Genomic DNA, 22,372 nt, shown 5'->3' with positions numbered 1-22,372 from the left:
TATCACGAGGTTGAGAAGTCTCACCATGGTGCACCCAGTTTGTGTAGTTTTCACTAATTCCATATTGATATAGATCCATTTTGACTTCTTGCAATGGCTTCAAATAAATATTGATGCAGTTCTTGCATGGACATCGAACTCTGCCATTTGAATCAGTAAAGTCTTTTGCAACATTCAGAAAATTTTTGACCCCTTGAATATAACATGAACTAAATCGGTACGACGTCATCCAACTTTTGTCTGATGGCGTCCCTTTAATTCCAAAATAATATATTAGGCAACATCAATATTTGGTACAAATCTATCAATTGAAAATATAATTAAAACTTACCCATTACAAATCAGATACCGTTAGCTATTTTTAAAATATATCCAATTTCTTTCCCTGAACTACCTGCGGTTCTGAAACAAGGCTAACATTTGTTTAGTGTTACTGTTAAAACATACTCGAGGTAAGGCTATATAGTCGACGACTTTTTACACGTTACTCGAGTTTATACGTCGTTTGCAATGTTAAAACTCGATGTCATGCTTAATACTCAACGAGTTACATCCTTAACTCGACTTTTTATCTCTGTCAAAGCACAAACTTGATGTAAGTCTTAATACTCGACGAAATGGAAGCAAAACCTCGAGTTCTTGTTTTTACTGAGATAACAAACTCGAGAATAGGTGATAAGTCGTCGAGTTTGAAGCCCGACCTCGAGTTTGTACGAATCAGTTGAAAATTTAAATTATCAATTGAACAAATAAGTAATTTGAATGTGAAATTCATCCTACATTAATCAATTTAGTATCTTTTCATAAGTTAAAAAATACCTAGACAAATAAGCATCAACAAACACAAAATCAATAAAAGTGCGGCGGCGTGAGAAGTGTACAAACGTATGGAATTGATGCGGTAGTGTGGTGTCAATATTCAGCAAAAAAAGTTTTTCCCTAATAAAGAGTGCTTCGATTAACCTAATTTGGATATTTGAATCTTAATTGTCATATACCTTTTTTTATCAAAATAAAATATAATTTCATAACCCATTTAAACCTGTTATCATTATTTTTTTTCAATTCCATGGTGACAAAACATTTATTAATCTCAATATCATTTAATTTCGCTTAATTGCTGAAAAATAAAATTATTCACAATATTTTTACATATTATGATAAAATTTATTTTATCATAATAACTGTATTTTTAATATACAGTGACAAAACAGTTTTTGTCAAAACCCATTGTCACAACAAACACAATTAATTGCTATAGTGACAAAAATATTTGACACAATATTTAATTATCACAACATTATATAAGTTTAATTAATTGCTGAAAAAAAAAATTCGTTACAAAAGTCTTTAAATATTATGCTAAAATTTATTTTATCATTATAACTGTATATATTTTCTGTTTTACCATTTATTTTCTGTAATTAGTTTTTCTTTCTCTATTTTGTGTGTATTTTGTGTTTCATAAGGTTGACATATGGTCGACAAACGGTTTATTTACGGTTATTATTACTATAGTTTAAAATACAGGCACAAAACATTTGTTTTGGCAAAATACTTTGTCACAACAATATATTTACTTTTTTATATAGTGACAAATAAATATGACACAATAAATATTATAACTGTCTTTTTAAAATATCGGAACCAAACATTTGTTTTGGCAAAATATTTTGTCACAAAAACAAATTTACTTTTTTTATTGACAAATAAATTTGACGCAATAAACAGTAGTGGAAAGAGTGTTTTTCGAGTTATTCCTTAACATATATATTTTCTGCACTTCCTTTTTCATATTCTATTTTGTGTTTATTTTGTGTTTTATAAGGTTGACATAAGGTTGACATCAGGTTCATATGCAGTCGTTATAACTGTAAGTTTAAAATACGAAAACAAAACATTTGTTTCGGCAAAATACGTTGTCACAAAAACATATTTACTTTTTTATAAGTGACGACAAAATTTGACACAATATTAATTTATTACAATATCATTTATTGGAAAAATACTTTGTCACAATAAACGTAATTAATTTTTATAGTGACAAAATATATCTAATTGCTGCAAAATAAAATTTGTCACAACTTTTTTAAATATATCTAATTGATTCATTATCATTGCTATTGTTCTTGAGATTATAATCTCATGTGTTGCAAGTAAGGACTGAATCATTTTTAGGTTGCTCGAATCTCTTGTTTTTTTTTTACGTTGTTTGGATTCGTTTTTCTCGCCGATAGATGGTTGTCGTTTCTTGTTCATTTTACTGCCGAAGGTTTCATAGATTCTGATGTTATTTATGTTATCCTAAGACTAACTGATAAGTAATTAATTGAGATTGCCTTGTGTTGGTTCTGTGAATTGTTTTGCTTCCTTGGCTAAGAATTCCATGTTATCTCTGTGCATGGTTATGATTGATTTGAGAATATGATTTATTAAGTTTGAAATTGACGGCTTTTGTTCGTTGCTTTGATTGTGATTTTGGTTAAAAAGAAATGTTATGGCTACTGTTGGTTGAAGCAACGATGGGTTATGTTTTGTTGTTGGGTCTTTTTCTTAGCAGTATGAATATTCACGTGGTGAATGTCCATATCCCTTATATTTTTGGCAATTCAAGTTATAATGCTTTCATAGAATTTGATTTTTGTTATCCTGAGTGTCATTTCAAATTTGTTATGGCTACTTAAATTTCCCTATTGTAATTGGTTGGTTACTAATTGTTTTGGTAAATTGATTTCTTTATCAACTCTTGGTATTTGTTAAATATTCAATTTAAATCTTAGATTATGATTATGGTTAGATATCAATTTTTTTTAATAAAAATGGATTTTCGAATACTATTTTAATTACTAAATTGTTAATTGTTAACACTATTTTAATCTGAAAAGTAGTGTTATTTTATGTATAATTGGCTTGGTATTAATAATTATACTCTATAAAAACAATAATCACTATATAGCCTAAATTAATATAATTACTTGGGTAATTAGTATTTAATTTAAACTTTGGTTTGACGTGTCAATTTGGCATGAAATGGGCTAAATTGTAATTTAGCCCTTAAACGTTTTTAAACTTAATTAATTAATTAAATTTTTGGTTTGTAACTCGGGTTACTTGATTTCGAAGTTATTGAGTTCTGTTTTAATGGTTCGTTATTTTATCAAATTATTTTTATAAATATAAACTCGAGTTTATATTTGATAAACGTTTTAAGTCGGGCTAGACTTGGGTCACCCGACAAGTGAGGTTAGCCTTGTAGTTATTGGTAACTCGGCTAACCCACTATTTGAAAATTATTTATTATTTATAGTTTATTAAATAATATTTATAAATTGGATTTTAAAATAAGAACTCAATAGACTTGTATTAATTGGGTGTTTCTACCTATTGGGTATTTTGTGTTGCTATGGATTGTTTATTCCGACGTGTTATTTGTGCTAGTCCTATATGGTGTCTAGTACTCTAAAGAGTTAGGGTCTGTTTTTAATAATTATTTTATTTGTCTAGACCCGACTACAGTTCGTGCTTTAGAGGCGAACCAGGATTAGTTGCTTGCCGGTTATCACGTGGATTAGCAAGCAGTGAGTTTGTACTTACTATTTACCGCTTTGTTAAGTAAATTGTTATTTTAATATTAAATATATATACTGTACGTATATTGCGAACTGTTTTTTATATTATGGCTCTTAGTTGGAACATGCTACCTAATGGGCATCATTAGGACTGCGTGCGCACCGGTAATGATCTAGGTAAGGTAATTATGGAAATGTGGTAACTCGGTGTGAGCATAGCTCTCGGGACCAAATAGAGTAACTCGGTGTAGCATAGCTCTCGGGACTCTGGATATGGTAAAGTGTGGTCAGTGGTAACTCGGTGTAGCTCAGCTCTCGGGACCAAACCTATTGGATTATGTTATTTATTTAGAATTGTGGATTAGGGTTCCAACTATTAATCGTAATATCGTTATTAAATGTTTTAAATGGTTTTAAAGGTTTTCCACTTGATAAATGTAAATAGTGGTATAAACTCATCTCAGTATATCTGACCCCGTTGTTTTCCCAATTTTTTCCCAGGGTTATGATCTGAGAGAGTCTGGTTGAAATATCCCGTAAAATTTTAATTTTTTTTTTTTTTGTAATTTCCGACAATTTTCTGGTCATTTTGAAGTAACTTCGATGATAGCGGTTTGATTCGAGTTGGTTCGGATTGGGGTTGATTTTATTGGTTCAACCATTTATTTTTTTTAATTAAAAAGAAATAAAAAGGAAATTGTGGATTCCCGTTCGAGAATTATGATTCTCGAACGAGAATCATGAATTGCAGGCCTGGTCTCGTAAAAGACCAGGGGTTCTCGAACGAGAACCAAGCCCAAATGGGCTGTTCTCGTTCGAGAACATAACAGCCCCCTCGACCTTTCGTCCAGCCCACTTCGCACTCAATTTCGACCCATCTCCTCTCGATATTTAAAGTCGACTTCTAAACAAAAAACCTAGATCACGCTGCAATCAAACCCTAGCCTCCATTTCTTTGTTGTTTCGCTGAGAAACGAAGCCGTAATCTTCTCTCGAACTCTGCTGTTCCGGTAAGCTTCATGATTCCTTTAATTTCAGTTTTCATTTTGAAACGTCTTTCGGTTTTCTGATTCGTTCTTGCTCGTTTCTAGATCGAAATCAAAACTGTTTGATATCAGACGTTCTAGACTCATATACCTTCGATTCCCCACCTCGTTTTCGTTGAACGGTACGTGATCGACCTTGTTTCCATTCGCCGTACGGTTTTCGTTTTCTGTTTTGGCTTAACTGTTCTTGAATAATCATGTTGCTGCCGATCAATTCTTCTTCTTGATTTTACATGATTAAGTTTTTAAGGTATTGGTAGTTAATCCTTGCTTGAACTTGGCACCATTTTGAACCACGGGTTAATCAAATTATGATGCCGTTGTGATAAACCGTAGTTCCCGTAATATGATCTTGGTTCTTGTTTTTTTAGCAAATGGATTAATACGGTTTGTGGGTTATGTGTGTATGATAGAAATCTTGATATGTGTTTAATGTTTAGCTTAATAGTAATGGATTGAATGAGATTCTAGCTTTGGTCTTGGTTCATTCAAAAATGAAATAGGCGGCAGTAATGTAAATCATATGATTATGTTCTAATTTTGGAGAAGATGATATAAAGACCACTTTAATCACCATTGGTTTTTGTTTGAAACTAATAAGTCACTCAAGTTACTTTTGTTTGATAACAACTTGAATTTAGATTTGATTTATAATTATTAAGTCAAAAACGATAGCTATTTATAAATTTAGCTAATATAATTACTCGAGTAATTTTATTTAAATAAGAATATCAAATTGGCATAAAATTGGCTAAATTGCAATTTAGCCCCTGAACTTATTTTATGACTTAATTAAGTGGATTTTGATTAGTAACTTTATATTTGCTTTTAATTATAAACAAAAAGCAATTAAGTTGATTTTCGGATATCAAATTGGCTAAAGTACAATTTAGTCCGTAATTGGCAAAATTACAGTTTAGTCCCTAATTGGCTAAAGTACAATTTAGTCCCCAAACTTTATTAAACTTAAAATGGTTAGATTTTTGGGCTGTAACTTGGGTTACTTGAAATTTAAGTTATTGAGTTCTGCTTTTAAAATGGTTTATTATTTTATGGAATTATTTTATAAATATAAACTCGGGTTTATATTTGATAAACGTTTTGAGTCGGGTTAGACTTGGGTCACCCGACAAGTGGGGTTAGCTTGGTAGTTGTTGATAACTCGGCTAACCCACTATTTGGAAATTAATTATTATTTAAAGATTATTAAATAATATTTATAAATTAGATTTTAAGCGAGAACTCAATAGACTTGTATTAATTGTACATTGTTACCTTATTGGATATTTGGTGTGTTCTGGCTTGTTTTATTCCGACGTGTTAATTTGTGCTAGTCCTATGTGGTGTCTAGTACTCTCTAGAATTAGGGTCTGTTTTAATAATTATTTTATTTGTCTAGACCCGTCTACTGTTCGTGCTTCAGAGGCGAACCAGGATTAGTTGCTTGCTGGTATTCACGTGGATTAGCAAGCAGTGAGTTTGTACTTACTATTTACCGCTTTATTAAGTAAATTTTTATTTTAATATTAAATATATATACTGTACGTATATTTCGAACTGTTTTTATATTATGGCTTCTAGTTGGAACATGCTACCTTATGGGCATTATTAGGACTGCGTGTGCACCGGTAATGATCTAGAAAAGGTAATTATGGTAATGTGGTAACTCGGTGTGAGCATAGCTCTTGGGACCAAGTAGAGTAACTCGGTGTAGCTCAGCTCTCGGGACTCTAGTATAAGTGTGGTCAGTGGTAACTCGGTGTAGCTCAGCTCTCGGGACCAGACCTGTTGGATTATGTTTATTATTTAGAATTGTGGATTAGGGTTCCAACTATTATTCGTAATATCGTTATTAAATGTTTTAAACGGTTTTAAAGGTTTTCCACTTAATAAATGTAGATAGTGGTATAAACTCATCTCAGTATATCTGACCCCGTTGTTTTCCCAATTTTCCCAGGGTTATGATCTGAGAGAGTCTGGTGATCTCCGCATTTTACTTTTCCTCGGAGTTTCCATTTATTTTTGATAAACTGTAAAACTGTTTTATTCTTATACCGCAGTAGTAACTAGACATCTTTATTATTATTATATATTTTGTCGGATTGGTTCGACTGGTAATATTGCTTTGGCATGTTATATTATTTACATTGGTTTATGATAAATCTATTTTAGACTCGGAATTGAATAAGCATGTTATATTAACTGTTGAATATTATATCTGCTAGATTTAGGCTGAAGTCTCGGTTGCCCCCGAGCATTAGTTTTCTGCAGGTTTATGTGTTTATGTATTAAATGAAAGGCTAGCTACGGGTTTTGGTACTACATTACCCATACCCTAGCGCCGGTCGCGATTCATGAAAATGGGTCGTGACACTGATGATCTCCGCATTTACTTTTCCTCGGAGGTTCCATTTATTTTAGTAGAACTGTCAAACTGTTTTATTTTTAGACCGTAGTAGCTGACTAGACGTCGTTATTTTATTCTAGTTGTTGTAGGATTGGTTCGACTGGATTTTTATTACTTTGGCATGTTATATAATTATTCAGAACTAGTTATGTCACGCCTATTTATAACTCAGTATTGGAAAGTATGTTATGTTTATATGTTGCATATTAAAAACTGCTAGAATTAGGCTGAAGTCTCGGTTGCCCCCGAGCATTGGTTTTCTGCAGGTGTATTTGAATTGTATGTTATAAGGAAGACTAGCTACGGGTGTTGGTACTACATTACCCATGCCCTAGCGCCGGTCACGATTCATGAAAATGGGTCGTGACATCGTATCTCAAAATTTTACATTTGGATTGGGTTGACCAACGATTATTTTCAAAGTAATATTATTTAAATGATGAAATATGGGTTTGATAATTTAGTATGGCTTTTATGATCTTACCATGTTTTGGTTTATGGACATTGGAGGTGTCTTTGATCATATACTTTGGTATGTTATGTTTGGTGAGAGTATGCGTTTCTCGGAATGGTTGTTTGTGATAAAGGGTTTTCTCACTTAAATATTTGAATTGTTGTTTGATGCTTGGATTACGTTGAGCTCCTATTTTTGAGAAAAGATTGAGATTTTATTTAAGGGCATTTTTCTGGATTTACAAATGTTTTGAATGCGTTTATTAAATAGTTGTTTGGGTTTGACTTGCGTCATATAAATTTAGGAGTTGAGCTTGGTAGTTGTAATGACTCGGCTAACTCGATGGTTTTGTGATTGAGATACTTTGGAAATTCTTTTTAAAGAAATTGAATTATAAGAAGAGATTTTTATGGATAATCGAGATTGTCTTAACTGTGGGGATCAATTACAAATTTGGAAGTTTTGTGGTTGACTTTAAATTTCAACAATGAATTTTGAAGGGTACTCTTAAAAGGTGATAAATTACAGGTTGATTTTGTTATGAAAATTTAAAGCTGGTTGTAGCATGTCTTAATTTTGTCTTTTAAGTACGTTAAGTTAATTGTGGTTAATTGCATGCTTGGTGGTTTATGATTTGTAGAAATCATAATCTTTTGGTTTTAATTTGCGTTGTATACCTCGCAAGTTTGATTGGTCTATGCTGGTTGAATTTGTTTTACATAGGGTATACAATTATTAATAAGACGCAATTGGATGTGTAATCAACATATATTGCATGGATTGATAACCTTTAATGAGGGTTTAATGACATCATTTAGCGGGTTAATCTTAAGATTTAGAACTCGTTTTGGGTGGTACAGAACAATACTAGTCCAAATATTATAAATATACAAGTCCACTACAACTGTTCAATAAAAAAATTAAAAGAATTATAAATGTGCAAATTGTAAATGTAAGTCTACTAAAATATGTTTCTATCATATACATATTAGAACACGTGAATGTAGGACTATAACATTATACTAAAAATTAAATTTTCTAATCTTTAATGGATAACACTTATATAAAATTAGAAAATGTCTTAGAATTAATTCTAGTGTTTGTACAAAACAATAATTCTTTTGTATTACGTAAGTGTAAGGCTTGAGGTAAGTACAAAAAATCTAAAACAATATCTTAATATCAAATTTCGGATAAGGAATCTACCACTATTGTTTCCTAAAATTGATTAAAATTCACACCTTTATTATTTACTCAGAAATTATTTAGAATTCTGTTCGCCCTTCTCAAGGAATTAAATATTTTAACATGCAAATTTAATGCATATAGATTATGTATTAATAAATATTTTTAATTCAGATAACGTATAATTTACATATGGTTTATAGTAAAAGAATTTAAATGAAATAAAAAATGACTTAAATGCTTTTAATTTCTCAACACCGTACGAAATAATTTAAAAAGTTAGAGAAATTTAAAATAATAATATCGGCAAATAGATATGTTCGAATTCAAAGAAATTATATAATTCTCTTGGTATATAAAATATAAAATTAGATATTTAACCTAATTCCACAAAATTTAGTATGTAATTATGAATAATTACTTATGCCATTACAACGCATAGATTTTATTAAAGATTATTTAAACTGTAAATTTTGAGATTTATGGATAGCAAAAATTAAAAAAAATTCATACTTCTTTTTTTAATTTAATAAAACATAAGTCGACTATGCTAGTTGTTGCTTTAATAACATGACTACTACCTTATTTATTTTACTTATTCACAATTTAATTGTGCAATGAATTTTATATTTTTAAATATACGTTCATTATATATACATTGATATATATTTTATATTTAAACAACAATTTGTCTTCTAATATTCCTGCTTGTAAAATGTGAGCATCATTTTTTGATTTTTTTATAAAATGTTTGATTAAAAAAAATGGAATTTCATAGTGCTATAATACAAAATAATTGATATTATCCTATGTGTTCCATAACAAATAATAGAAATTAAGATGTTTTTATTATGTTTTATTTTTAAATATTACAAAGTGATTATTCCACTTTTCATTATTCGATGCGTAGCATAAGTAGTGCACCGTTTGGACATTGAGAACGTAATTGACGAGATTACACGTGCTAGATTTTTATCAGTTTGCAATTGCCTTCGGAATAGGAAAACAACCAATGTATACTTCTTGTGATTTAGCCAAATAGTATTGCAGACGTGCTTCAAAGTTCGGTCCATGAGCGATATAACTCACCATTTCGTCATGACAAGATTTCCCTACACTACTAAAAAACTGTGTTTTACCGACGGATTGAATCCGTCGCTAATTTTTTTTTTACCGACGGATTTAGCGACGGATTTGAAATCCGTCGCTAAATTGTCATTTAAATTGGCGGGAGTGTTCCCGCCAACTTCAGCGACGGAAAATTCGTCGCTAAAGTTGGCGGGAACACTCCCGCCAATTATTTTTGATGTATTTAGCGACGGATTTTAAATCCGTCGCAAAATCTGTTTTTAGCAACGGATTTAAATCCGTCGCTAATTACCGACGGACTTAAATCCGTCGCTAATTACCGACGGACTTTAGCGACGGATTTAAATCCGTCACTAATTACGAAAAAATAAAAAAAATCGTAAAAAAATTATTAAATTAAATAAATTTTTTATCAAAAAATTATTTAGAAAAATAATTATTAAAGAAAAATAATTATTATTTTTTTAATTATATATAATATTATTTAAATATAACATAAATATATATATTGAAAATATTGTTATTTATTTATTCATTAATAATTATTTAAAATAACTATTAATTATAAAAAATAATTATATTAAAATGTGGGAGGAAGTATTTGTCATTTTTAGTTACATTTAAATATAAATATACATATATATATATAACAAGAAGCTGAGCTGGTTCAGGTGGAGATACGCGCGGGAGAACTTCAAAGTTAAAGAGCAATGAGTGGGAGCAGTGGGAAGGATGGGTGACCAACTGGGAAGTTTGTAAAAATTGCGAGTGGGTGATGGAGGCAACGGATGGGTAACCGAGGGCGACGGGGGACGGGTGGGGGACGGAGGTTGACAGAGTGTGACGGGTGTGTGACCGATTAAATAATAATAATTTATTTTACGATTTTTTTTTGGTAATTAGTGACGGATTTAAATCCGTCGCTAAAATCCGTCGGTAATTAGCGACGGATTTAAATCCGTCGCTAAAATCCGTCGCCAAATTTTTTTGTCCGTCGCCAAATATTTAGCGACAAGGATTTTGCCGACGGATTGAATCCGTCGGGAAATCCTTCGGGAAACGTTTTCCCGACGGATTTCATGCTTTTAGCGACGGAAAAATCCGTCGCTAAAAGCAAACATTTTTGTAGTGCTAGTGTAGAAACGAGTTCAACACAACATTCATGAGAAAGTGTGCCATTCAAGAACACCGATTTAAATATCTCATTTCCACACTTTTTTGTTGCATGACTGGCGCATACATCTGTCACGACACGAATTCCACCCTAATTCAAGTCACGACCGGCGCTAGGGAATGTGAATGGTTGTTCCGAAACCTGTAGCAAGCCTAGGACCTCTTGAAATTTTTCGCAAATATTATTACTGGATTGTACCTCGCGTACGATCCGTTTTCAGAAAATACCGTTATTCTTTTCTCGTTTTACGCAAACACATTTCTGAAAATATACATATAAGCGAAATCTGATTTTCAGAAGTACTGGTTGAATAACCTCGTTATCTCAACCCTCGCTTCCTTCTGAAAACCTGGCGTATAGGCATTGGAAAGCCAGGGACTTATCTTTTGCTTGCCTCAACACATAGGCATCCCCGTTTCCAACCATACGCCACTGTTAATATGTTTAATAAAATAGAGCGGACACCTCTGCGTCTCGCAACGGTGGTATGAAACATATTAAAATACACAACGGACCGGTTACACGTAGCCGGTGTATATAAATGTAATACCCCGTGTTTTTCTGACTCGATTCGAAGGTTGGTTGACCGTATAATGTTCGGTTTAGGTTGAACACTAGCCGTGTTTTCACTTCGGTTTGTGCATGTGTTTTGGTGTCGGTTTGGTTCACACTTGTGTGTGCGATTGGCGGATCGTATCGTAGCTTTCGGGACGTGTTCGGACATGTTTTAAGTCGGTTTTAAGGCCTTGACTGGACCTAGGACCGGACCTACTGAGTAGAACCGGTTTGGAGGTCCGGTTTGCTCAGTTTTGCTGAGCAGAGGGTAAACCGGTTCTCTGACCGGTTCTACCCAGTAGAACCGGCCAGAGGGCCGGCTCACGTTTAGCATGGCCGGTTCATTGACCGGTTCTGCCCAGTAGAACCGGCCGGTGAACCGGTTCACAACGGGAAAGCTTATAAAAGCCCCGTTTCTGAAACCTAATCAGCCCCCACTTTTTCCTAAAACCCTAAACACGATTCTAACTCATTCCCAACTGATTTCCTACCTTTCCTTGGTGATTTAGACATTCAGTAAGTGTTCTAAACCTATCCCTTGTCGTTTAATTCATTGATTTCTTTGTCCCATCGAATTGGATTCATTAGTTATGGTGTTTGGTTGATTGTAGGTTTGTTCTAATCAAATATTTTCTGGGTTTTCTATATTGAATCGTTCTTAATCTGTTCCAAGAGGTTAGTGGCTCTAATCCCTTGTTTAAATGTGTAGAGATTGCTAAATGATTGTATGAATCCATACCTAGGGTGTTTGGCTTGTTAATTTATGTTTGGTTGCAATATAAAAATCTGTAAATAATGATTAGTGTTGCTATTGGCTTGTTCTTGTCAATTGTACTTTGGGTGGATTGATTTGGTTGAGTTAATTGGAGGAATAATACATTGGGCAATATTTTGAATTGAAATTCTGGAAATCCACTATAGGATGACTTTATAGTTGTTAGTTAACAACTAATTCATTGGGGGGTTTGTGATAAATTGAGTAAGGTTAAATCATAGGTTAATTAATGTTTTACAAAGATTAAATCGCTGTTTTGAAATGACTTATATTGCTGGAAATTACTTTAAGGTTGATCTTAAGTAATTGTAATGCTACTTTGGGTGAGATTGGATTAAATTGTTAACCAACGTTTTGGCCAAATGTTTAAGGCATATTTAGATGGTTTTTAGTAAATATAAGAGGCTGAAAACTATGTTTTAAAAGTGGTTTAAACATATTAAAAGGATGTTAGCCTTATTCTAGATTGTGGTTAACATGGGTTAAGTAATTGATTAAAGGCATGTAAGGTGTAAGATGGTTGTATTATGTTTAGCTAAGTTATTTCAGTTTCAAGTTGATACTTGAAATATGTTGAATCTTATTGATTCTATTTAAGTGATATATTTAAGTGTGTGTACCTTGAGTGTTATTTGCCAAGTGTTGGCAAGCTTGTTTAGCTAAATTATGTTTTGGCTTTATTAAGTTAGGGTATGAGTTCTTATTAAAATAACTTTGGTTTCATTTAATGTTTGATTTAAGACTTTGGTTTTAACTTTGGTTTATGGATGGGTCGGTTAGACGTGGTCTCCCGACATGTGATGTTGAGCTATACTGCAGTTAAGGCTAACACACTACTTTGGGAAATCTTTTGATTTTAAATAAAGTATTTAAGCTATGAAAGGACTTTGGTTTTGTTTTAAAGATAAGAACTCACCTAAGCTTAATTTGCCTAACTTTGTTATTTGGTTTGAATGGAATACTTTGGATATACATTGGTTGTACTTGGTCACCTTGGTTGATTCTTTGGTTGTGTTCGAGATGCTAGTCCTATGTGGTGTCTAGTATTCTTAGAGTTAGGGCTTGTTCGAATTTTAACTTGTATTATGTTTTAGACCCGTCGACTGCTCGTGCTTCGGAGTCTATGCAGGGTTAGCTGTTTGCCAAGATTCACGTGGATAAGCAAGCAGTGAGTTTGTAGTGCTATTTACCGCTTTATTAAGTACCGCATCGTATTTTAATATTATAAATGCTTTTGAACTGTTTTTACGGATTATGGATCTGGATTGAAACGAGCTACTCGATAGGCTTGTATCGAGACTGTGTGCACCGGTAAGTACTCTGGGAAACGGCAGACTGAAGTCTTGCTTACGCTGGTTTATATATATATATGACGAGGATTTGTTCCCGTCCACTCTGGGTTTATCAGTATGATAGGTCATACTTACGCTGGGATCATTTCAATACTGTTTTCCATAATCATATTATATTAATATAAAAATGTTTTGATTTAAGGGTTTTAAACTTAATAAATGTAAATAGTATTGCGAACTCATCTCAGTATATCTGACCCCGTTGTTTTCCCAAATTTTCCAGGTTTATGATTTGAAAGCTGGTCCACTCCGATTCTTTTGATTCCTCGGAGGTTTTTATGTTATTAAACTAGTTTCTGTTTTCGAACTCTTAGACCGCAGTAGAACTAGCTTATTTATTACATTTAACATTACACTTTGGGTTTGTCGATATATTCGATTATTTATTATTAGCTTGTTACACTGGAATATTTTATTATTATATTTAAGGCATGCTGTGGAATATTTCAGATACTTAAGTTATTTATATTAGAACTGTATTGTAAATTGCTAGACTTAGGTTGGAGTCTCGGTTGCCCCCGAGCAGTTTTCTGCAGGTTTAAAATGTTTATTTAATTTCCGCAAGGCTTGCTACGGGTTTTGGTACAACCATACCCATACCCTAGCGCCGGTCACGATTCATGAAATTGGGTCGTGACAAAGTTGGTATCAGAGCTTTAGTTTCAAACCAAGGCCATTTTGCATGTTACGTGTTTACTGCTTTAAGGAATGTTAAGTTGTTGTGTCATAGGATCTACTGCGGAATTAGGATTCAAGTCATGTCTTTTGAAACGTCATCATTTATTTTCAAACTTTCTACCTTCACCTTTAGGAGTGTTGTGTGTCGGTTTTATGTGTTACAAATGATTTACTTTGGAATGTTTATTACATATACATTGGGTGATTTGTTGGCTGTTGTGCCATATGTGAGATATACTTTAGGTGATGTTTTGTTGGCTTTTGCACCTTATATGGTGTTTACTTCGGGTGACGTTTTGGTTGGCTATTGTGCCTTATATGGTGTTTACTTCGGGTGATGCTTTGTAGGATGTTGTTCCTTATATGATTTTTACCTTGGGTGATTAGTTCTTGGCTTTTACTCCTTGGATAATTTTGATTATAATTGGGTTGCCTTCACCTTGTTGGTGAGTACAATTTGGTTATGGCTGTGTTGTTGGGTGCTAAATAGGTTGGCACGTACTATGATACATTAGGCTTTGGCCTTGTATGATTTTTAAAGGATTTTTGTGTTAAATCTTTAAGCATGTTTTGTAGCTTTATGTTGTTTAATCGCACGTTGGTTTTACAGTTTTTATTAAGAAAATTGTTTTGATTACTTTTGTGTTTTGACACGAGAATCGGAATAGACGTCTGTTTTAATACTTTTTTTAAAAAGTGATTTTTGATTACTTTGCAAGTAAAATGAATTCCATGTATTTCAGAATCTTACGTTTGGATTAGTGTTGACAAACCATTATTTTCAAAATAATTTAAATTATGAGGTGATTCACATTTGAGGATTTAATATTGCTTTTGGTTGTTTTCACCGCGTTGTTGTTTGTCGACGTTTGAAGCGTCGTTAATCATATGTTTGGTATATTACGATTGGCCAGATTAGGTGTTTACAGAATGACTGTTTGAGATTAAAGATTTTCTCACTTAAGATTTTGAAATGCTTTTGATTTTCGGATAAGGTTGAACTCCTATTTTTTTTTAAGAAAAATTGAGATTTTATTTAAATGCTTTTTCAAATTTATAAATAGTTGTGGTGATTTACGTTCTTCTCAACTGAGTGATTGAGTTAATTTTTGATACTTGGGTTGCGTTGAGCTCTTATAAAAAATGGAATTTTATTTAAAGGCATCCTTCCGGACTTACAAATGTTTTGAATACGTTTTATAGACGGTTGTTTTGGGTTCGACTTGGGTCACCCAAATTTGGGAGTTGAGCTTGGTAGTTGTAATGACTCGGCTAACTCGATGATTTTATAATTGAAATACTTTGGGAATTCTTTTAATGCGATTGATTTATAAGAAGAGATGTTTTTTTCCGGATAATTGATTGCGTTTTAACAGTGGGTCTCAAAAAAAACAATTGAATATTTTTTGGTTGACTTTAAATTTCAAAATGAATTTGAAGCGTACTCTTGAAAGGTGACATATTACAAGTTGACTTTATTACAAAGTCAAAACTGGTTGTAGCACATTTTGATTTTGTCATTTAAGTATGCTTGTTTATTTGGCTGTATGGCACACTTGGAGGGTTTTAGAATTGTAGAATTCATGATCTCTTGATTTGAATTTGCGTTGTTTACCTCGCAAGTTTAGTTGATTTATGTTGGTTGAGTTTGTTTTGTCTCTTCGTGCGGAGAAGCACGTGAGGTAAATTATTTCACGCGGTTCTTTTTGGCTTACCTTGATGTTGGTTCGATAGTGAGTCGAACCTTCGTTTAGACCCTATTTTGTTTTAGTTTCATTTTGGGTGACGCTGGGTTTGGTGTTTTGTTTGTGGATCGAGATCTTTGGATTTCGATATCGAGGAAATTGATGGAATTGTTTCTTTGGAACGGTTGGTGGTTTATGTTTATCCTAGATAAGGATATTGGAAATTCTAACTCGAGGATATATATCAGTGTATTAATACACTAATGTTTTTCATCAAGGTTAATCGATGTAATGCGAGAACGGGTGGTAAGTGTTGCAGAAACGTATATGATGTGTTGTTTCCCTTGGGTGTAAGTTTCAGTTTTGTTGAAATTTAGATGGATATTATTTATGCATTAGATAGTTTAATGGAGTTATTGAGTTAGATTGTTATAATAGTATCGTGTGATTTAGTGAATTGCAAGTATGGAGTTTGAGAAATATTTTTGAGGTTATCGAGTGCACGTCCCACAGAGTGTAACGTCTAGTAAATGTTTTATCGAGAAATTGATTTCGAATGAAAATTTGTAGAAGTATTTGAAATATTTTTATCACGTAATTGTGTCCAGACATATCATGAACATGCATTTTTGTATGTCACGAATAGGAAATTGCATTGAGCACTGAGTATGTTCACTAAGTAAAAAAAAATATTAATATTTGATACATGTATAATAGTACATGCATCACGTGCATAGAAAAGTTTAGAGTTGGATGCAACTTTTTGGGGATGAGAGATTTCATCACCCTGGCGCACAATAGTGTAAAAAGGGATTTTATCGATAAAAAGTTTTTATGAAAGACGTTTTGAAACGAACTCGCGAGTCACATTGTGATAAATGTATTTATAAAGTTGTTGGATTTCAAATCATTTTGAAACTGTTACCGAAAGGTAGCTAGGCAAATACTCTATGATTATGGTGGTGAATTAAGGACGATTACGTTATGAGTGATTGATCTGTAGTATCAAAAATTTGGTGCTTCATAGGGAGTAAGAATGAATATAAAGGTTGCACTCGAGTTGTTGTTGCTATAAATGTGATAGGATTTTGAGGTCGGATTGAAAGGCTTATGTGTTAGCTTTCAATTTATGATTTGAGGTTATTAGATTAAGGGATTTGGTTATGCTCGTCGTATGTGTTTACGCCGTGATTTTAAAAGAAGTTTGTTTTTACATAATTCGTTTTTGTATAAATGTTTTGGTATACTCGTATAAAAATATTGTGTGGAAGAAGATATTTCTTTACAAATATCTTCTATTTTGATAAAGTGATAAACTTATATCAAGCATTGATTTAAGAGAATAATAATTATGTTAGTTGAACTATTTTATATATTTGCAAACTTATATTGAAAGTAAGGTGTAACTGTGGAATTCAAAATACGAATGTTTTGAAACTTTTATTGTGTTTACAAAACTGGAGGTTTTCGAACGGTAAAAGAATTTTGGTCTATGTATATAAAGAGAGGTATAAGATGTTAACGTCTTTAAAAGAGAAGTGGAAAATATAAATATAATATTTTGTGTTTGGAAATTTTGTTTTCATATAAGTTTGACTTAAGCATAACCAATGACCTAGTTGCTAGTGAATTTGATCTAGGTGATATCCTGATTGCAAGATTACAGTTACATTTGGTAAGATGATTTTGAGAATTTGAGTTAGGTTCGGATTTACGAGTTAGCTCATCCGAGAATCGTGATTAATAGGTTTCAACAATAAAGGTTGGTTGGTCGATACTATTGATTGGGATTTTTGTTGTTTAAAGTTGGGTATCGTTTTATTTGGTTGTTGAACCTTTTGTATGCGGCATAAAATTTGGTTTGTGCAAAATTTGTATGTATGTTGGTGTTTAATTACCTTGGGTAACTTCGGCATGTATGCTTTCTTATTGTATGAGTGGAAGGATCTATCTGAATGAGTCAATTTGTATGTAACTTGAAGATTTCGTTGTCATAAGTTAAAATGGTATATTCTTTGGAATGTCATACGTGTTTAATAATTTGTTAAGGTTGATGGTCTTTTCGAGCTTAGTCCTTGTCGTGTGTACAACTCGATTTTGATGATGTTTTAAAGTTGGCTAATATATATTGGCGAGAACCTTATCTAGTTAATGTTGGACTAGATCGTTTGTTTGATACAACGAGTTTATTTAAATGCTTCGATGTGGGATAATAGGTGTTGATATGTTAAGTAAGTGGCGAGGGTTGCATGGTGTCATTAATGGGGATTTCAAAGTTTCCATTTTGAAGTGTTGGATTTTGGTATTGTAGGAATTACGATTTGAGTTTCGGATTGTCCTTGCACCTTGTTAAGGTTGTTATTATAGCTGTTAGACCTCGAGCGGGTCCTGGAAACCTCCCTTGTGAGCATATTTATTGTTTATAGTTGAAAAATATTGAAGGTTTATATTTTGTTTAATCAAGTAATCGTTTGGATCAACGAACTGTTGGATTTAAAATTTTGCGCATATATGTGTGGTGACAATTTGAGTTGTTGATTTATATGAGTGGTAGTTTTGAGTTATCATTCCAGGAGCAATCTATTAAGTTAGTGGTTACGCAAGTGCGTAGGTAGATGAGTGAAGGTATGCCTATGGTTTCAGTTTATTCGGATTTATAGTTAGGGAGAATACTTAGGGGACGGAGTCCATTATGTGGAATTGTTATATTTCATTCCTTGAGGTACGTTGAGTTTAGCGTTGCTTCGAATGTTCGATGTTTGTTTAATACTTTGGATTTGTGTTATATGTTTTACTTGGGGGTGCTTTGTGCGCATATATCGTGCTTTGTGCTTGTTTTCGTTGTGTTAAAATCGAGGACGATTTTGTTTTTAAGTTGGGGAGAATGTAATACCCCGTGTTTTTCTGACTCGATTCGAAGGTTGGTTGACCGTATAATGTTCGGTTTAGGTTGAACACTAGCCGTGTTTTCACTTCGGTTTGTGCATGTGTTTTGGTGTCGGTTTGGTTCACACTTGTGTGTGCGATTGGCGGATCGTATCGTAGCTTTCGGGACGTGTTCGGACATGTTTTAAGTCGGTTTTAAGGCCTTGACTGGACCTAGGACCGGACCTACTGAGTAGAACCGGTTTGGAGGTCCGGTTTGCTCAGTTTTGCTGAGCAGAGGGTAAACCGGTTCTCTGACCGGTTCTACCCAGTAGAACCGGCCAGAGGGCCGGCTCACGTTTAGCATGGCCGGTTCATTGACCGGTTCTGCCCAGTAGAACCGGCCGGTGAACCGGTTCACAACGGGAAAGCTTATAAAAGCCCCGTTTCTGAAACCTAATCAGCCCCCACTTTTTCCTAAAACCCTAAACACGATTCTAACTCATTCCCAACTGATTTCCTACCTTTCCTTGGTGATTTAGACATTCAGTAAGTGTTCTAAACCTATCCCTTGTCGTTTAATTCATTGATTTCTTTGTCCCATCGAATTGGATTCATTAGTTATGGTGTTTGGTTGATTGTAGGTTTGTTCTAATCAAATATTTTCTGGGTTTTCTATATTGAATCGTTCTTAATCTGTTCCAAGAGGTTAGTGGCTCTAATCCCTTGTTTAAATGTGTAGAGATTGCTAAATGATTGTATGAATCCATACCTAGGGTGTTTGGCTTGTTAATTTATGTTTGGTTGCAATATAAAAATCTGTAAATAATGATTAGTGTTGCTATTGGCTTGTTCTTGTCAATTGTACTTTGGGTGGATTGATTTGGTTGAGTTAATTGGAGGAATAATACATTGGGCAATATTTTGAATTGAAATTCTGGAAATCCACTATAGGATGACTTTATAGTTGTTAGTTAACAACTAATTCATTGGGGGGTTTGTGATAAATTGAGTAAGGTTAAATCATAGGTTAATTAATGTTTTACAAAGATTAAATCGCTGTTTTGAAATGACTTATATTGCTGGAAATTACTTTAAGGTTGATCTTAAGTAATTGTAATGCTACTTTGGGTGAGATTGGATTAAATTGTTAACCAACGTTTTGGCCAAATGTTTAAGGCATATTTAGATGGTTTTTAGTAAATATAAGAGGCTGAAAACTATGTTTTAAAAGTGGTTTAAACATATTAAAAGGATGTTAGCCTTATTCTAGATTGTGGTTAACATGGGTTAAGTAATTGATTAAAGGCATGTAAGGTGTAAGATGGTTGTATTATGTTTAGCTAAGTTATTTCAGTTTCAAGTTGATACTTGAAATATGTTGAATCTTATTGATTCTATTTAAGTGATATATTTAAGTGTGTGTACCTTGAGTGTTATTTGCCAAGTGTTGGCAAGCTTGTTTAGCTAAATTATGTTTTGGCTTTATTAAGTTAGGGTATGAGTTCTTATTAAAATAACTTTGGTTTCATTTAATGTTTGATTTAAGACTTTGGTTTTAACTTTGGTTTATGGATGGGTCGGTTAGACGTGGTCTCCCGACATGTGATGTTGAGCTATACTGCAGTTAAGGCTAACACACTACTTTGGGAAATCTTTTGATTTTAAATAAAGTATTTAAGCTATGAAAGGACTTTGGTTTTGTTTTAAAGATAAGAACTCACCTAAGCTTAATTTGCCTAACTTTGTTATTTGGTTTGAATGGAATACTTTGGATATACATTGGTTGTACTTGGTCACCTTGGTTGATTCTTTGGTTGTGTTCGAGATGCTAGTCCTATGTGGTGTCTAGTATTCTTAGAGTTAGGGCTTGTTCGAATTTTAACTTGTATTATGTTTTAGACCCGTCGACTGCTCGTGCTTCGGAGTCTATGCAGGGTTAGCTGTTTGCCAAGATTCACGTGGATAAGCAAGCAGTGAGTTTGTAGTGCTATTTACCGCTTTATTAAGTACCGCATCGTATTTTAATATTATAAATGCTTTTGAACTGTTTTTACGGATTATGGATCTGGATTGAAACGAGCTACTCGATAGGCTTGTATCGAGACTGTGTGCACCGGTAAGTACTCTGGGAAACGGCAGACTGAAGTCTTGCTTACGCTGGTTTATATATATATATGACGAGGATTTGTTCCCGTCCACTCTGGGTTTATCAGTATGATAGGTCATACTTACGCTGGGATCATTTCAATACTGTTTTCCATAATCATATTATATTAATATAAAAATATTTTGATTTAAGGGTTTTAAACTTAATAAATGTAAATAGTATTGCGAACTCATCTCAGTATATCTGACCCCGTTGTTTTCCCAAATTTTCCAGGTTTATGATTTGAAAGCTGGTCCACTCCGATTCTTTTGATTCCTCGGAGGTTTTTATGTTATTAAACTAGTTTCTGTTTTCGAACTCTTAGACCGCAGTAGAACTAGCTTATTTATTACATTTAACATTACACTTTGGGTTTGTCGATATATTCGATTATTTATTATTAGCTTGTTACACTGGAATATTTTATTATTATATTTAAGGCATGCTGTGGAATATTTCAGATACTTAAGTTATTTATATTAGAACTGTATTGTAAATTGCTAGACTTAGGTTGGAGTCTCGGTTGCCCCCGAGCAGTTTTCTGCAGGTTTAAAATGTTTATTTAATTTCCGCAAGGCTTGCTACGGGTTTTGGTACAACCATACCCATACCCTAGCGCCGGTCACGATTCATGAAATTGGGTCGTGACAATAAAGCATAATTTTTTTTTGACCCTCATAAAAACACATGAGCCGACTCGGTAACTAGATACAATATGTCACTAAGCAGCCACCCGAAAGGTACACATGTGCACTAGATCCTATCAGAGTATCTAAACAAAGGACTAGTGGCACGGCTGTTGACATATTACACTTATACTATTGCAGCGTACTAAGAGTACAAAATCCTATGTACATTACCAAAGAAGAGCTTTCCTGAAGAAGGGATGTGGAAGCTCGACTAACCTCAAAGCTCGTTTCCTGAAAAATGGGAAACAACAACAGGGTCAGAAATATAAATATTTCTGAGTGAGTAGACAGTTTACCGATAAATACCAAAATCGCATCATATACATAAAACAGTTATATATATAAAATATGTTACCAATATGTCGATCCATATGAAACCCTAGTCCACAATTGTCTTAACAGACACACTTATCTTATGAGCTTATAGACAACAGAATAAGGACCGTGACCCGAGTCACTGCCGTCCACTTATGTATCTCTGGTACCTGGACCGTAATCACGAAACTGCCATCGCGGTTTATCCCGCGACCGTAACTGTATTACTGCTGTCTCAGGGTTTACCCGTGAAGTCAGGGCATTTACTTTCCCAATGACTTACACGACAGACATACCTCTATACCTCGACAGAAGTACATCTAAAAATCGGTGTTGGTGATCACGCAACCCTATTGCTGCCCAATAGATAGCTCATTCCAATGGA

At 33.4% G+C, this 22,372-nt stretch overlaps 2 long non-coding RNA genes across 2 annotated transcripts; both read left to right on the top strand.

Annotated features, from left to right (window-relative positions):
- Window positions 1-11,841: 11,841 nt before the first annotated feature.
- LOC126660107 (uncharacterized) lies at window positions 11,842-14,040 on the top strand. Its single transcript, XR_007635217.2, has 4 exons — window positions 11,842-11,995; window positions 12,091-12,154; window positions 13,349-13,422; window positions 13,830-14,040. It is a non-coding gene; the product is annotated as an uncharacterized LOC126660107 (long non-coding RNA).
- A 5,189-nt stretch (window positions 14,041-19,229) lies between these two features.
- On the top strand, window positions 19,230-21,428 carry LOC130014625 (uncharacterized). Its single transcript, XR_007635219.2, has 4 exons — window positions 19,230-19,383; window positions 19,479-19,542; window positions 20,737-20,810; window positions 21,218-21,428. It is a non-coding gene; the product is annotated as an uncharacterized LOC130014625 (long non-coding RNA).
- Window positions 21,429-22,372: the final 944 nt, after the last annotated feature.

This window comes from Mercurialis annua, linkage group LG8 (assembly GCF_937616625.2).
Source record: "Mercurialis annua linkage group LG8, ddMerAnnu1.2, whole genome shotgun sequence".
In the NCBI taxonomy this organism is placed as follows: Eukaryota; Viridiplantae; Streptophyta; class Magnoliopsida; order Malpighiales; family Euphorbiaceae; genus Mercurialis; species Mercurialis annua.
This window is presented reverse-complemented; position numbering and strand designations above follow the sequence as displayed.